Below are 10,893 nucleotides of genomic sequence, written 5' to 3' on the forward strand. Positions count from 1 at the left end.
ATATTATTGTTGAAATAAAGTATAATGGGAATTCATACAATAATATAGAGTGTGTAAGCAGTTAGGTTTCTGGTGTAAATAAAGTTTTTCTGTTAGAGTGTTGCTATCATGAGAGAGTGCTGTATACTCACTGACCACACCAGTAATCTAGTTTATTACACAGAGCAGATTTACTAATGGGTCTTTCTAGATTCACCGATCCTCATATGATCTATACAAGATAAAGCAAACCTAGTGCTGGTATCAAGAGAAAATAAAAACTGTATTAGATGAAACCCCAGAGCACCTCAGCAATTACAACTCCCCTATAGGCTGTTAACTCCAAGAGAAATAAATAACAAAAATGTGTGATTATGATTTTGCCTAATAAGATATCAGGTAAATAGTTTTGCAGGTCAATAACAACTGCAGACAATAATTATCTGTATGAATAGGGAACAGATGTAATGAAGTAATAATATGTGAGGATAAAATATACAGGATTGTTACTACATCACCACAGATAATAATAATGTCAAGATCGTGACACTAAACCTTTGGTAACAGTAGATGAGAACCAAATGCTATAATATCACTAAGTTTACTATAGAAAACAAACTCAAGCAGATGGAACTGCTCCCACGTTAAATAAATATAAATCCTTCTCTTTTTTCCTTTTTTTCTCCTCCGCGCCGGACCATCGAGTGAGATACAAGGAATAGAACACCCTAGGCACTGTATGCTCATTAAATATAAGGGGTGGGGTAGTTTTCTTGGTTAGGGCACCTACGGGGCTTTTGCTTTGTAGGTCAGTTTGGTTTAAGATAAGTGGGGGAGAAGTTTTAATCTCCCCATGGGCGGGGGGGGTATAGGAGGGAAGTAGGATAGATGAGGGGGGAAACAAAAAAGAAAAAAGTTCGAGAGCTGTATCCATGTGAACTTTCTATCATGTTAACAGTTTGTCTGGAATATAATGTGGAGTTATTGTTTAAAACTAAGATATGCTGAGTAAAAAGGGCCAAGAAGGTCCCACATTGTAAACATACTATTGCATTATATTATACTGTATAGAACACTCAGCTGACTTATATATACTGTAACATAAAGATGTCTGTTTGTATTTGCATGTTTACTGCTCTTTCAATAAAAAGAAATTTAACTAGAAAACAAACTCAAGCAAATGGAACTGCTCCCACATTAAATAAATATAAATGTTGTAAATTAAAATTATATATCATTCTGTTATTAACACCATTATTAGCCTACTATATGAATAGTAGACCTCCAAAAATTATTTAATTTAGTGAGAGTCCACAATCCATTACTTTTAACATATTAATGCTCGAGGATCTGCCCTAGGTGTGAGCAGGGGCTTTACTACTGAGAGTGAGGAGTGAGAAACTTCATCCTGAGTAGCTTTTATGTCAATATAATAGGAAAATAATATCATTAGGTACACAATGTAAATAATTATGAATGTTAGAACAAATAGTATACAAATAAGTGCCTTTTCTTTTTAACTAAGCATTGCAATGCATTATGGTTATGTAAATGAGCCATGCACTAGTTAAAGGAACAGCATACTCTAAAATGTATTTACCTTAAAGGGACACTGAACCCACATTATTTCTTTCAAGATTCAGATAGAGCAGGCAATTTTAAGGAACTTTCTAAGTTACTCCTATTATCAATTTTTATTCATTCTCCTGCTATCTTTATTTGAAAAGCAAGAATGTAAGTTTAGAAGCCAGCCCATTTTTTTATTCACAACCTGGGTTATGCTTGCTGATTGGTGGCTAAATGCAATAAACCAATAAACAAGTGCTGTCCGTGTTCTGAACCAAAAATTGGCTGGCTCATTAGTTTAGATGCCTTCTTTTTCAAATAAAGATAGCAATAGAATGAAGAAAAAATAATAATAGGAGTACATTAGAAAGTTGCTTACAATTGCCGCTTTATCTGAATCATGAAAGAAAAAAATTTGGGTTTAGTGTCCCTATAATGCGTTTCCAATTACTTTTTTTGCCAGCTGCAGAGTATAAAATGTATGAGATTTGCTTTTTAAGGTTTATTTGTGTATATGAATTAGCTGTTTTTGTGTTTTGAAGCCACAACCTAATAAAATGGGTTGAGCTTGTAGGTATAATCAGATATCATTACTTTAATTCATTGTGTACATATACATCAGGGGCGTATTATGGCCTAGGCCAACAAGGCCTGTGCCTAGGGTCAGGGCCGCCATCAGGAGGTGACAGGGGGGACTCCTTTCAGGGGCCCAATAGGCCAGGGTGGCCCCATGAGGCAAGAACTAAGAAAAAATAAAAAAAATGTTTTACATTTTGGCAGCCACCAGTGGGTTCTACAGCAGAGTGCTAATTGAGCATGGTAAATGTTATTACAAGGAGTAAATTATTAGCATTTGAGAGGATTTATGAGTGTGCACTAAACCACTATGCACAGTGTGAGACAGACTTGGCACTTTGTTTGTACAGTGTGTGCCTGAGTCAGACGGCAGATCACTTTCATTTGCAGAGGAGGTAGGACTTACTTAGCAAATGTTTTTTATTTCTTTGTGCAATTTCGGATTGTAATTTCAGTGTGGTAGTAGTTGTATGGTGGGGCCAGGGGTCCATAAAAACACATTTTTTTAGCAGTAGTGTATTTAAGATTATTTGACAATGCAGAAATGTTTCCTCCTCAATACACAAATAGTAGGTGCCCTTTTGGCAGATATGCATTTTTGTTATTGACATATATATATATATACACACACATATATATATATTAATTACATTCCAGTTTACTGAAACTTTATGCAAGGACTTTCCAGATGCAAGGAGGCATTTTATCTAAGATTTTTACATCTGCATAACATGTTATACTCTCAGACTAAGATTGCTCAGTGTTTGTAATGAGACAGGTTAACTTAAAACTGTTCAGTTTACACTACAGCTGACTTAATTTTGAAATACATACCAACAAGCCTAACTCCTGCATTTAACCAAATCTAATGGTATGAGTACCACAGCTTATGGTTCCACCAAGACCATATAGAGTACAGGCTTTTCAAACTCCATAAGTACAGCTGACAGATGGGAACATTTGTACAACTATATTTAAAGTGGTGCTCTTGGTTGGGGAAAAATCAAACAAACATATGTCAACCTTTTAAAAGTGCTTTTCTTCATCTAGCCATCTACCCAGATCATTAATGTACAAATTTGAATTTACAGAATTATTTTTGTTTGCACATTTACAAATATGAGTCTTTAAAAAGTGATCTCTTAATTTCTGCAATTTTTTTTATCATGCATGTCACACACTGTTGATTTAGAGGATGCAAGGTGCATAAATGCTTCCTCCTGTGAGTGTTTCTGTGGGTGTCTGTGTTTATGTCTTTGTGCTTTGGTTTGTGTCTCTATGAGTGTGTATGTATTTTTTTTCTGTGGGTCTCTCTGTGAGGGTGGGTGTGTATGTCTTTGTGCATTTTCTGTGGATGTCTGTGAGTGTGTGTGCACATGTCAAATGAGGGGGGGCCCTGATCAATGGTTAAGTCAGGGCCCCCAAAATTTCTAGTGGCGGCCCTGCCTAGGGTGGCAAATGTTTGGGGGCGGCACTTTTTGACACAACTACCACATCATACTGTGCTCGATATACGGCACAGAGCAATAAATATTTTGATCTCCTGGGAGGGACTCCCGACAGCAGAAGTTTGCAGGGCCCTTGTGATGAACTAATAAGAGGGTTAGCTTTTATTTGGTGCAGTCAACTCCTATACTGCCCCATTTTCATTTTTCTGCTGTTGCAGTATGATCTCCATGCTGTTTTAAGCCTTGATAATGATCTCTAAAGCAAACAACTACTGCCTGTGATCCCAGATCGCACTAACTGCAAACATTCCATTCACTGTCAGCCTGTTAGTTTCTTCTGCCTCAAGAAAATAAAACACTGACAGTGAGTAGAATGTTTGCCGTTAGTGCGATCTGGGATCACAGGCAGAACCGTTCTATTGTTTGTTTTAGAGATCGTTATCAAGGCTGAGGACCGCATGGAGATCATCAATTCACTACACAAAGGACTTGTGTAATAGGTATGAATGACTGATCCTGAGATCCGCACTGTGGCCAAGGGATCCGGATTGAGAAAAACTTTAGACTACTTTTTGCTAATTACTGTAGCTACTGCACTGGCTAGTCTGGCTACTAATCCCCTGGTCCCCTGTGTATTTATTATATTATATGAAAGGATCCTTCTGAGCTGGCTGCCTACCCCTGATAATGTCTGCTGCTTTTATGGTGTTTAAAAGGATGTCTATTCCTGCAAATGTTTAAATTCACCTCCTATATCCTTTTTTATTGTAAAAGCTTTGCATAATAATTCTTTAGTATAAATAGAAGAGCTGGATATCTAATTGAGATCTTATAAGAACTCTGGTTTCACTTCAGATCAAATAAATCTTTTTCTTTATATTAAGGAGCAAATTAACCATGAGTTGTTAATAATTGTTAGATGCGTGCAGAGCTACGTTGTGAATAGACAGTCTACAATAGAATATTGATTGTTATAAAAGAAAGATAATCTCTTAATAACTCATTCTTCAATTATGCATAACCAACACAGTTATATTAATATACGTTTACTCTCTGTGATTATCTTGTATCTAAGCATCTTCTGACAGCCGCCTGATCACATGACTTTGTATTTAATATCTATTGCATTTAGTAATGTGTTGTGCTAACTCTTAACCCTTTCCTGCTGGGGTTAAAGTGTCTACACCGGAACAACTGTTCCAATGTAGACAAATTGAAATCACGCGATCGTGCACACGATTGCAAGATTTCAATTATTGGATCGGGTCTGGGGGGCGTCCCTATAATGCTAGGAACACCCTCCAGATCGCGATCAAATCCAGGAAGCGCAGTAGGCTTCAGGACAGCAGTTGTCTATGATGTTCTATTCCATCATAACGGCGCTAAAGCCCAGTGTAATTATGACGGAATAGAATGGTATAACAGCGTTAAAAGTTTAAATAACTCCCCGAGCGTGAACACAGCGTTATCTATATGGCCCACATGAACTAACAGTCTTTTGTTGTGAAAAGCTATTAAAAAAGCATGTAATAAGAGGCAGCCTTCAAGGGCTTAAAAATAAGGATATGAGCCTACCTTAGTTTAGTTTTAACTAAGAATACAAGAGAACAAAGCAAATTTGATGATAAAAGTAAATTGGAAAATTGATTATAACTACAAGTTCTATCTGAATAATGAAAGTTTAATTTTAACTAAACTGTCCCTTTAAATTAGAATATAGAAGAATAAGATTAATAATTATTTATGCTCTTCTCTGCCTTTCTATAAAGTGTAATATTTATTTCTCTAACCAGTCACAAAACTTACAGATTATCATTCAGCTGAATTGTTAATTAAGTAACATTGTTCTCTACAATGTTACTTTATAAGATAAAAACTTACAATAGTCACAGCACCACTATGATACTCTAGTAATAATGGGGTTAATATAAATATCACATGGGGGGTGCAAGAGTTCAGTATTGCCTCATATAATACCACAACAAATTTTCTATTGATAAAACTCAGCAGACCTTTTTAGAAAAAGCAAGGCTTAACTTTATTCATACTGTCTCAAAAAACAAAACAATATAAAAGAATCCAAAATTCCAGTCTATCCACTCATACAACAATCACTCATGCATAAAATAACCAAGATTCTACTCAGGCGTCCCTGGAAGAATCAAAATATAGCTGTCATCAAACTGCTGTCTTTTGTGTCCTTATGATTAAGGACAGTCCTTTCTATGTTACAATGGCCTTTTGACTATCAAGCAGGTTTTACATTTAAAGAGGAAGCACTTGCAATATAAAAAAGAGTGAAACTTTTACATTGTATTTGCCTTACAGAGTTTATCGGAGTCAACATTTATCTTTGCTAGTACGCATATTAGACACAGTTCTGAATGTTTGTTCATAGAAAGGACTGTCCTTAATCATATTGAATTGAACTGTTCTAGATCCAAAACAAAAGACAGCAGTTTGATGAGGGACGCCTGAGTAGAATCTTGGTTATTTTATGCATGAGTGATTGTTGTATGAGTGGATAGACTGGAATTTTTGATTATTTTATATTGTTTTCTGTTTTTTGAGACAGTATGAAGAAAGTTAAGCCTTGCTTTTTCTAAAAAGGTCTGCTGAGTTTTATCAATAGAAAGGTTACTCTATAAGATATTAGGTAAATAGTTTTACAGCTCAGTAACACAGTTACAAACACTAATAAATTATTTGAATAATGAACAAAGCTAATGAGATGTGAGCTGATAAAATAAACAAGATTGTTACTAAAGTACCACAGAAAATCAGCAGCATAAAATAACGTGAGGCTGAAATGACAAAACTAACGAAGCTTGAGAGGTTCCTGGTGAATCTGTTGTGCAGTAAATAATATATCTCACTCATCCTTGTAAAGAAAAGAATCATTTACTAATAAGTTATTCTGTAATTATATAGACAGAGTTTCTCTCTCTTATCTGAAACAGGTTTGCACTTTATACATCAGAATTTTATTTGTTGCTATATCATGCTCTGTAAAGCTTCAGTAAAGTTATTACTCACTATACAGCTAATCACAACTAGACTGTTCTCATTTGCATACCCATAATGCTGTGCGTCTAGCTGTAACAATCATCCATATATGTTGTCTTTTTAAATAATTATTTTCATTTCTTGGGATTATTATGACAATATTTATACCTAAATACTATAGTAATGAATATTTTAATTAATACAATGAACTTTTTTCTCTCTCTTATTTTGATAGGGTTTGAACTAATCCCCCATTTTAATCTGTTTACTATTCAGCATACTCTGGTTTCTCTTCAGATCGAATAAATCTTTCGCCTTTTACTAAAGATTTCCGTGGAGAGGAACAACCATGAGTTTTCATCAATTTTTTGAGGCTCTGCCACCTGCAGAGCTTAACATTATGGTAAAAGACAGAATAAAGAAATTAACTTCTCATTGGCCGATTCCTTTTTTGATCTCAGATGTTAGTTACTTAGTTTAATAATAAATGCAAGTTGTCTTTGTAACAATTATTTATCAGATAATAAAAACATTAGTTGCTATAAGACATTTTGCAACAAGCTAGAAACTTTAACAATATAAGTAAAAGAAGCGCATTGTTTTACCGCCCCCTGCTGGACACACACAACACGAGCAAGTGACAACAGTAACTGCTGCTGAATATTACAATGCAGTTTCCCAGCACTAAAACCAGAGAGATTCATCAGCTTTAATGAATAATCTTCATGCAATCAGCTATGAACTGTAGAAGCTGATATGCCAGTAAACCTGGGGAGACTGTTAATAAATAATTATTTCCCCTGCAGTCCCCTGAGCATCTGCACTGACCTAGCCAGTTAGATGCTTTTTCTCTACTGTGTGATCATTTATACACCCAAAATGCTTTGCACATTTTCGGTTTTAATCTATTTTTTGTGCTCTCGGAAATATATAATTTATGAACATTTTCCAAGGTCCCCATAAATTAGCATTCTTCATAATTCATTACATAAAACAGAATTTATCTGATTTCCCTCTAGACTTACAAAGCAGTGTCTTTAACTATGTATTAACCTCAAGCACCTACTTATTAGCCTCTATTAATAAACTACACATCAATTAATTGCTAATATAATTTTTATATGTCTGTGTTTTACATCAGACCTAGTAGTCTTCATAAAGATAGATCTGAAATTGCTTCTATCTAGAGGTCAATTTATCAAGCTGCAGCGTACAGGGGCACATTTATATGTGCCCCTGTCCTCTGGCAGGCCGAATTCAGCATTGTACACGAGCGCTATTTTGCACTCGGTTGCAATCCCGCCCCCTGTCCGCATAGAGCCAATCACGCGTGGGCAGGAACTGTCAATGAAATTCGCCACCTTAGAGGTGGCGAATGGTTAGAAGAGCGGCGCTGATGACTGCTGCTTGTTAAACATGGACTGTAGGTTCTCTTGTAAGAACCTGCAGTCGTAGGGGGTCGATAGGCTTGCGAAGTCATTGATTAATTTACCCACTACTATAATATTACAACAGCATGTGAGGATACCTGGTGGATATATTGTGCTACCTTCACCCTGCTATGTGGTCTGAACCATATAGGTGCTGTTTATAGTATCACTGCCATCAGCACGCTGCTATTGAGATGGTTCTGGTGCCAGTCCCGGTTCCTGATGTTCTGCCTGGTACAGAGCCAGTGATTGCTGAGATTGTTGTCACTGTCTGTCACTAATGATGTCTAATTTGTTTATGGAGAAAGGTGTCACATAGATCTGATGTCGGATGGGGATTCTTGTACATCACTGATAACTTTTTATACATTTTTTATTATTAATTATCTCCGTCACAGTATAGAATTAAATCCAGCAAGAAAAAAAAAAAAAAAAAAGAACAACAAAAAGGACAAATACAAGCTTCAGCGCCTTGCAGGGCTATAAATACATAATGACAATCCAGTCATATCATTATACTATGCATATCCAGAAGATCACATTGTCCCATACAGAAAAAGCAGACTAGTTAAAAAAGGAGAAATAAAAAGTGGACTGTCATAAATTTACCGTTATCTGTCAGTACGGCATGAAAAAACATTTGGAGAATTTTTTTTCTACATCTTATTTAAAACAAACATATAGAAGAAATGATAAATTACAGCTATGCTATTACTAAGAAAGGAGACACAATCAGATAATTACCCGGGCTAAGCATAGTTAACTAAATCAAATTTAAACAATATTAAAATGCAGCCAAATAGAACAGAACAAACAAACAAGCAGACAAACAGGAAAAAAAAAAGTCACTGCTTCTCCCCTCCTCAGCCCATCCATCATCAATGTCTTCAACTGGTCAAACAACTAGCTTACACTTCTAGGGTTGATCATCCTTCCCAAATGTTGGTACCTGACTGTCAGTGCTAATTGCTGAAATAAAAGAGAATCCTGTAAAGGGGATATAATCTGACTTTGCGTATTTTCTGGTAATGACATTATAACCGATTCCCATTTTATAAAAAATGATTGCAGTTTATTATCTAAAAAGATCGTCGGGTCTTTGATATCTATTGCTAATTGGAATAGCATATTCCTTGCAAACGCTGCAATGCTAGGTGCATTTTTATCCTTCCAACTACTTAATATCATCTGTCTTACCACTAATATAGCTGTATTAACTAACTGTTTATGCAAGATCTTTTTCTCTTTAAACAGAAAGATAATTTGTTCTGACCTAAGTTTGACTTTGGAAGGTAAAAATCTATTAAGCCAGTACTCTACTTTACACCAAAAGTGTTAAATCTTTGGGCAAGAATAAAAAGCATGAATCAAGTCAGCTTCAGATGAGCTACATCTTGAACGCTTCATGATTTCCTGTCTCTTCCATCTAGACATCAACCAGGGAGTTAAAAATGCTCTATTTAATAATTTGATATGAGATTCTCTAAATTAAATTACTCGAGTATATTCAAGGATCGATATTAAACTACCAGCGGCAACTGAGGGCCGAAAGAACACCGCTCCAGAACGAGCAAGCCATACCCATACCGGCTTCTGTGGGCCTCTATTCTGTGGATTCCACTGCAGAGCTCGTCGGAAGCCCAACTTTGCGGATACGCTGCTATCCGTGGCTGCAAGCCAGATTGGGGGATCGTACAAAGAATTTCAAAGCGGAAACTGGGTAGCCGCCAGCAGTACTGATACTGATTTCCTGGAGATTGCGGATCTAATTCTGAAGGAAGTAGGGTCCCACGCCCCCTGGTAGGGCGAATTGGTCTGGTGCCTCTGGAGACAGCTGGCGGGTCGGAGTGACTCTGTTGCGGAGGGATCCAGGGGCGTCGCTCCTTCCTTGCTGGGGAATTGCCGGAAGCAACATCAAGACCTCCTACAGTGACGGTTGCCGTACATCACTGTACCACAGGGGCGCTGTGGCTTCCGGGACCTACGGACTATTGAAGGTGAAAGTGATTGTAGACGCTACCCAGGAGTATGGTAACATTTCTTTGTTGTGTTGCATGACAATAACAGGCAAAGGCGATATCCCCGCAGCACGGGTATGTGAATTACTTTTTAAGCAACACTTTATACATACATATAAGGTGTCGTATGGACTTCCAAACAGACTTTTTTTAAGTATAAGTATAAAGAGAACATCAGGCTGTACTTAAAAGAAAAAAAAAAAAAGGAAAACACGGTTCATCTTTGTGGCTCTCTCTATCTCTAGACTAATGATGCCCAAACAGGCATGGCCCCTAAGGGAATTCAAAGGCCTTTAACTGTTGATGAGGGCTTCTAAATTGAACTTATGGAGAATGACTCTTGCCTGTATTCTATAGAGCTGTCCTTTGGGTTATCTAAACCATTTCTGTATGCTAGCCATATTGTCTCATTAAGTGCTATTCTGTCCCACCACCTTTGACTCTATCTAGAGGGGCTAAAGAATATAGCAATTTTATAACTATTATCAATAGGATGTATTGGTAAAGATATATCAGTTATAAAAGGAACAGAATTTAAGAGGCGGAGCTTGGCCAAGCAGGCAAATGGCCGCATAGTCACATCGCTCCGGCACAGCAGCAAGACCTGTCACCCTTAAAACAGTGTCTAGCTCTTTCAACCAGCTGCAAACAGTGGTTAAACAACCAAAGTCCCACATGTGAGCAAGCTCGAAACCGGGAGGGACCGGACCCGCATGCAATTTCACAGAAAGCAGGAGCAACGGAGCGCTCCGTCGCCATCTTTACACATTCGCAACTGCGACGGTAAAGGATCCCTCACGATACACGATGACCAGAGACCCGATGGGGTAAGAGCTCACACCAGTCTGTTCATAAAAGGCTCCACACAAG

General features: G+C 37.1%; 1 non-coding gene across 1 annotated transcript; it reads left to right on the forward strand.

Moving 5' to 3' along the window:
- Positions 1-6,852: 6,852 nt before the first annotated feature.
- On the forward strand, positions 6,853-6,968 carry LOC128641542 (U5 spliceosomal RNA). The gene has a single exon (XR_008399558.1). It is a non-coding gene; the product is annotated as a U5 spliceosomal RNA (small nuclear RNA).
- The last annotated feature ends 3,925 nt before the right edge of the window (positions 6,969-10,893 follow it).

This window comes from Bombina bombina, chromosome 10, assembly GCF_027579735.1.
Source record: "Bombina bombina isolate aBomBom1 chromosome 10, aBomBom1.pri, whole genome shotgun sequence".
NCBI lineage: Eukaryota > Metazoa > Chordata > Amphibia > Anura > Bombinatoridae > Bombina > Bombina bombina.